Raw genomic sequence first — 6,359 nt, 5'->3', positions numbered from 1 at the left:
GTTCCCGCTGTGGCTCAGGGGTAACAAACCTGACCAGTATCCATGAGGATGGGGGTTGGATCCCTGGCCTCCCTCAGTGGGTTAGGGATCCAACGTTGCAGTGAGCTGTGGTGTAGGCCACAGATGTGGCTCAGATCTGGTGTTGCTGTGCCTGTGGCACAGGCCTGTGGCTACAGCTCCGATTCAACCCCTATCCTGGGAATTTTTATATGCCGCAGGTATGGCTCAAAAAAAGCAAAAAAAAAAAAAATTACTCAAAAACAGTCATTCCCCACCCCTACCTCTCTAACCTGTATACTTAGTAGCAAAAGGAAGGGACCTCTGCCTCCTAACAATGCTGAGTCAAATTACAAAACCCTCACCTGCAGGACCTGAAGACTTATTTCCTTTTCCCCTTATGATGTGATTTCATTTGTGTTAGGATTCTTACTCATCTTGCAGGAAATTCACAGGAGTGTCTTCCTGTGATTAAAGAATCTGTTACTTTAGATAAGGAATCTGTTACTTTAGATAAGGAATCTGTTTAGTAATACGTACAGACTTCACTAGAACACAAGGAGCCAGTGAGAGAGACAAGCCCCCGCCTGGGGTGCAACCCTTCCACTCTACAGATAGCTATCTTAAAATGAAACCGCTGAGCTGAGCAACCTGAAGTCCCTTTGTTTCAGGGTGTGACGCCACCCTGAAAGGCTGTTCTCACTGCTTGGAAGCCGCCAGCAGCTCTATCCGTGCAGAGGGCAACTTCCAGCTCACATTTCTTCTGAGAAATGCACCGCCAGGCATGGACGTCACTCGTTTGCTGGTGCTGAATCACTTCGTTTTGGACTCCTCAGAATGGTTCGTTATCCCCTTTTCTATTTTCACTAATTCGACTAACCCGTGTCAGGTGGTAATTGCGTGTGGTAAACTGAGTGAGTCACAGCTTGAAGGTGGTCCATGTTTTGTTTACCTGCAACCCTGCGTTTTTTACCTGGTCTTCTGCTGGGCCTGCGACAAAGCACCTCTTTTCATAGCTCAGCTGGGAACTGGCTCCAACGGGCTGGGCCAGTGTGCAGAGGTAGTAGGGCTCATCTCAGCTTCCCTGGCCCCTTGCAGGACATTTGGTCTTGTCCAAAGCATCCATTAGACATTAGGTCCAAGCCAAAATGAAACTGCACAACTCAGATGGGCCTCGAACCCAACCACAACTCAGATTGGAACTTGAAACCACTGTCTTTTCATTGAAATCTCACACTTGGTGTCAGGATTTACTAAAGTTCAGGTTCTTTATGTCTCAGCATAGAAGAAATTCAGGGGGAGGCAAAGTGATATGGGTAAGAGGTAGATTCATTGAGAGAGATACACATTGCATAGACAGAATGTGGTATCTGTCAAAAGGTTTGAAAGCGGCCCCTAAAGACGGCATTGTTAGTTTTTGTGGGCCTTGGTAATGTTCTCTAAGGGTTGGGCCCTGCCTCCTTCCCTCCTGTTTCAAAAAGATCTTTGAAGTTTGATCCCGTCCAAATGCCCATGATCATATGTGGTTCGTGCCAAATGGTTTCAGACAGGCCCAAAGATCAAGGACTTCTTGGTGTAGACCAAATTTCGAATGGACTTTTTAGACAGGACTGAATCTCTGCCCACTGAATCCGCACATAGATTCCCTGACCTGCGGAGTCAGTGCTGTGATGGTGAGGAAAGCCTAAGTGGAAGCTGCTAGAACTGCCTATACCTAGAAAATGGTAAACCAAAACCAATATTGAATTCCTGGGGGTGGGAGGGGAGGATTTCAGGGATGAGCGCCGTCTGCTATCAAGGACTTTAACAGTACAGGGTCCATGATTCCAATCCCTTTCCCATCCACCTTTCCTAATTTTGCCTGTGAAGACGACAAATGGATCTTGGAGAATGATGGTAGGTTATGATAAGCTTAACCAGATTGTTATTTCAATCGCAGCCGCTGTACCTGATGTGGTTTCATTGCTTGAGCAAATTAGCACATCCCCTACTACTTGATTTGAAGCTATGAATCTGGAAAATGTCTTTTTCTCCATTCCTGCCAATAAGACTGATCAGAAGTAATTTGCTTTCAACCAGCAAGGCCAGTAGTACACCTTCCCTGTTCTACCTCAGGCATCTATCAGCTCTCAAGGCCTATGTCATGATTTAGGTCACAGGAATATTGAACACCTTTTCTTCCAGCAAATATCACCCTGGTTTGTTACATTATGCTGATTGGTCTTAACAAATAAGCAGTAGCAACTACTATAGGTTTATTAGTAAGACATTTGTGTGTCAGAGGGTGGGAAATATATTTGACAAAAAATCAGGGGTCTTCTTCGGTGAAATTTCTAGGAATCCATTTCTGCAGGGCCAATTAAGAAATCTCTTCTAAATGAGATTAATTACTGCATCTGGCCTCTCCCACCCCTACAGAGGAGGCACAACACCTAGTGAGCTTCCTTGGATTTCAGAGACAACAAGTTCCTCATTTGGGTGTGTTTCTCTGGTCCATTTATTTCTAGTAGAAATGGGGATGTGAGTATTGTCTACATTTTATATTTAATGCTATGAACAAAGATGAGAACTTTCAGAGAAAATATATAATGATAGGAAAAAAATCTGTTAAAACCCTGAGCCAACCAACATTTGAAAGTCTGATTAAGGAGAATTCCACAAAAGAGCCAAAGTAATTGAAATGAAAGAACATGAAAGAAAATAAAGAGAAAATGATAATAAAGAAAAAGATAGGAGGGTTCAGAGACAGTTTATTGCCAATGCTTTGAAAAATTTGGCTAGTGTATGCTGACAAGTACACGAGGGTCTGGAAATCACTGATGCTATTTGAAAGTGTGGTTTCAGTGTAGTGATAAAGGCTGAATACAGAATATAGTGTACAGATGAGTAAAATGTTATTGAAAATTACACACAGCAAATAGGTGTCTTTTGACTCTAAGGTGTTACCTGCCTTTTAGTTTTGCAACTAATCTTGTATTCCCATGTAATGCACTTGTATTTTCAATCTTATGTTTAATCCTCTATTATCGTAATTCCCTTCCTGACACTAAATATAGACTTTTTGCAACCAATTGATAAAAAGTCAGGAGATAAGAAATCATTTTATAGACTAAGGACTTCAACTGAGTAGGTCCTAGAATTTTTTAAGGAAATATGTCCTTACATATTTTTTCTCTTTCATAGTCATAGTGACTTGTATTGAATAAATAAAACCATGGAATGATACATAGTTATAGTGCTAGGATTCTTTCTGTTCTGCAAGTTCTATAGTAATGTAAGTGGGAAAAGACAGAACATTGAATCATAAGAGATAACTTGGCTTCGCCTTGTATTTAATACAACCTTAGGCATAAAACCTAAATTTTGAAGCTCCAATTTCTTCCTTTTAACTGTGAAAGTGATTAGATAATCTATGCAAATCATAAGGAGCGTATGAGACTTTCAAGGAGAAAATATCTGAAAATTTATTTTTTAAATTTGTTTGAAAATTTTAAAAATTAGAAAAAAAAAATTTGGCCATACCTGCAGTACACTTAAATTCCTGGGGCCAGGGATCGAAACTGCACCACAGCAGCATCTGGGACCACAGCAGTGACAGTGCCAGATCCCTAACCCACTGAGTCAGGGGGATTGCCTGAAATTTTATTTTTTTCATTTTAACGGCTGTACCCACAGCTCATGGAAGTTCACTGGCCAGGGACTGATGCTGAGCCACAGCTGTGACCTATGCCACAGCTGTGGCAATGCTGGATCCTTTAACCCACTGAGCCAGGCCAGGGATTAAACCCAAACCTTGGCAGCAACCCAAGCCTTTGCAGTCAGGTTCTTAACGCACTGTGCCACAGTGGGAACTCCATGAAAATTCATATTTAAGTCAAGTACTATACAATTGAAATCTTTTCATTATCACCTCCTTTTCCACTCTTTGGCATAATATATGTAGAATTCCAGTAATAAACATGTAAAATTAGAGGTAGAGCCTGGTTTCACGTTATACATGAATTTAAACTTCAGATACATTAATACCTAAATGTGAAAATTTATATAACAATACTTAGAGAAAATGAAATATTATCATTTTATTTCAAAAAAGAATATCACAAAAATAATTAATACAGGATACAAAAATTGAGAAAATACAGGTCCAGTGTTTAAAGATATTAGAGGGTAGAAGTTTTTGTCCTTTTAATTCACTGTTGAACTATAGGATTTTTTTTTTTAATTTATTTTTTATCTTGGCAGACTTAGCAAAGTTCAGAAATATCACTTCTTAAGCTTCCATCCTTAGTCCTGATTTAAACTTAGATTGGCCTTGTTATCTCCTTTCTCATCCGTAATTCTTTTTTTTTTTTTTTTTGGTCTTTTTAGGTCCACACTGGTGGCACACGGAGGTTCCCAGGCTAGGGGTCGAATTGGAGCTGGAGCTACTGGCCTACACCAAAGCCCCCCGAAACAGATCTGAGCCCCGTCTTTGGCCTGCATTGCAGGTCACAGCAACATCAGATCCTTAAACCACTGAGCGAGGCCAGGGATCCAACCTGAGTCCTCATGGATACTCATCAGATTCGTTTCCACTGAGCCACGACGAGAATTCCTCATCCATAATTCTTCATGAATGATCTTCCTCCACATTTTTATTTTATTACATCCTTATGAAATAGGAAGGGTATTCTTGATTTAAGAACAAAGGACTGCGCTCTAAAGTTGTGTCATAATGGGAAATACATTTTCTCCTCAGTTTTGAACTGATTATTTTTTAGCTTTAATGAATGGCTGAAGATATTTTTGCATAATGGTAAAAGGGAGGGTGAGTGCTAGATCATGCATTCCTTAAGTATCATCATTATTGTCTTGAGAATCCTTCGCAGATTTCTCATTGATAGGAATATGTATAGTCTAGAGGAAAAGAATTACTTAATTATAAAATGGAGCACACTTCTGAGGTTGTCATTTATTATTTCGATTTTTTTTTTTTTTTTTAACTTTTTAGGTCCACATCTGTGGCATCTGGAAGTTCACAGCCTAGGGGTCAAATCAGAGCTGCAGCTGCTGGCCTATGCCAGAGCCACAGCAACTATGGATCCGAGCCACATGTGTGACCTATACCACAGCTCATGGCAACACCAAATTCACTGAATGAGGGCCAGGGATTGAACCCACATCCTCATGGATACTAGTTGGGTTCATTACCACTGAGCCACAATAGGAAATCCCAGATTTTTTTAAATATCAGAAATAATACCTATTTAAAAAAATTAGTAGGCAGTGTATCTGATATTAATAAAACTAGTCCACTTCTCAGCCAGAATCAGCATAGGATTATGTCTAAAAAGAAATCACTTCTAACATTAAAAAAATTGCAAAAATAATATTATATACATGGATGTTTTCTAGAATTTCTTTTTTTTTTTTTGTCTTTTTGCCTTTTCTAGGGCCGCTCCCACGGCATATGGAGGTTCCCAGGCTAGGGATCTAATCAGAGCTGTAGCCACCAGCATACACCAGAGCCATAAGCAATGCAGGATCCCAGCCGCGTCTGCAACCTACACCACAGCTCATGGCAACACCAGATCCTTAACTCACTGAGCGAGGCCAGGGATCGAACCCGCCACCTCATGGTTCCTAGTCGGATTCGTTAACCACTGAGCCACGATGGGAACTCCTAGAATTTTAATTTTAATTGCATTTCTATTAATCTGAGAGAAGTGATGCCTTTAGAAAGCAGAAATTTCTATCCAAGAATAAATTATTTCTTTTGTTAAAGTCATGTTGGTATCTTTCACTACCTTTTTAAATGGTCATTTTGTATCTCATTAATTTACTCTCATTAATTTATATATCTGTTATTCAACACTATCTTTTACATTATTAGAGAGGACAATTTGCTATTCTAACAATTTTATATTTGAGTCTAATAAGGCATAGACCATGGATATTTGTCATTAGATTAACCAGCTTAATGAATTATCTTGTGTTGTATAGTTTTCATTTTACTATGTAAAATTTATCTTCTATAAATCCATAATTAATATTTTGTTGTCTTCTTATAATCAGTCATTGCTAATTTTTATTTCCCTCTTTGTGCCACTGGCTAGAATTTTGGAGCAATGTTAAATAATAATGCTGATAAGACAATTTTGGTGATTACAGAATTTATAGGAATCACTATTTTGTTTCATTTTGGCTATAATTTTAAATCCAGAATCATTAGTATGTTAAAGAAATATTCTGCTATTTCTAATTCACAGAGTGATTTCTCCTTCTTTTTCCTCTTCCTCCTCTTTCTCCCGCTTCTTAAATCTGGATTAGATGTTGAAATCTAGCAAATGCTTTTCCTCATCTATTAAGAGATCAGATATAAT

At 39.2% G+C, this 6,359-nt stretch overlaps 1 long non-coding RNA gene across 7 annotated transcripts in view; it reads left to right on the top strand.

The window, feature by feature from the left end:
• Positions 1-575: 575 nt before the first annotated feature.
• Positions 576-6,359, top strand: part of LOC125131238 (uncharacterized) — a 61,759-nt gene continuing 55,975 nt past the window's right edge. For 4 of the 7 annotated variants that reach the window (XR_007135879.1, XR_007135880.1, XR_007135877.1 and 1 more), the window contains exon 1: positions 596-837. This is a non-coding gene — a long non-coding RNA (uncharacterized LOC125131238). Of the gene's footprint in view, positions 838-6,359 lie in introns of all 7 variants that reach the window. The other 3 variants (XR_007135876.1, XR_007135874.1, XR_007135875.1) reach the window with 3 other exon arrangements.

The sequence above is a fragment of the Phacochoerus africanus genome, chromosome 7 (assembly GCF_016906955.1).
Source record: "Phacochoerus africanus isolate WHEZ1 chromosome 7, ROS_Pafr_v1, whole genome shotgun sequence".
NCBI lineage: Eukaryota > Metazoa > Chordata > Mammalia > Artiodactyla > Suidae > Phacochoerus > Phacochoerus africanus.
This window is presented reverse-complemented; position numbering and strand designations above follow the sequence as displayed.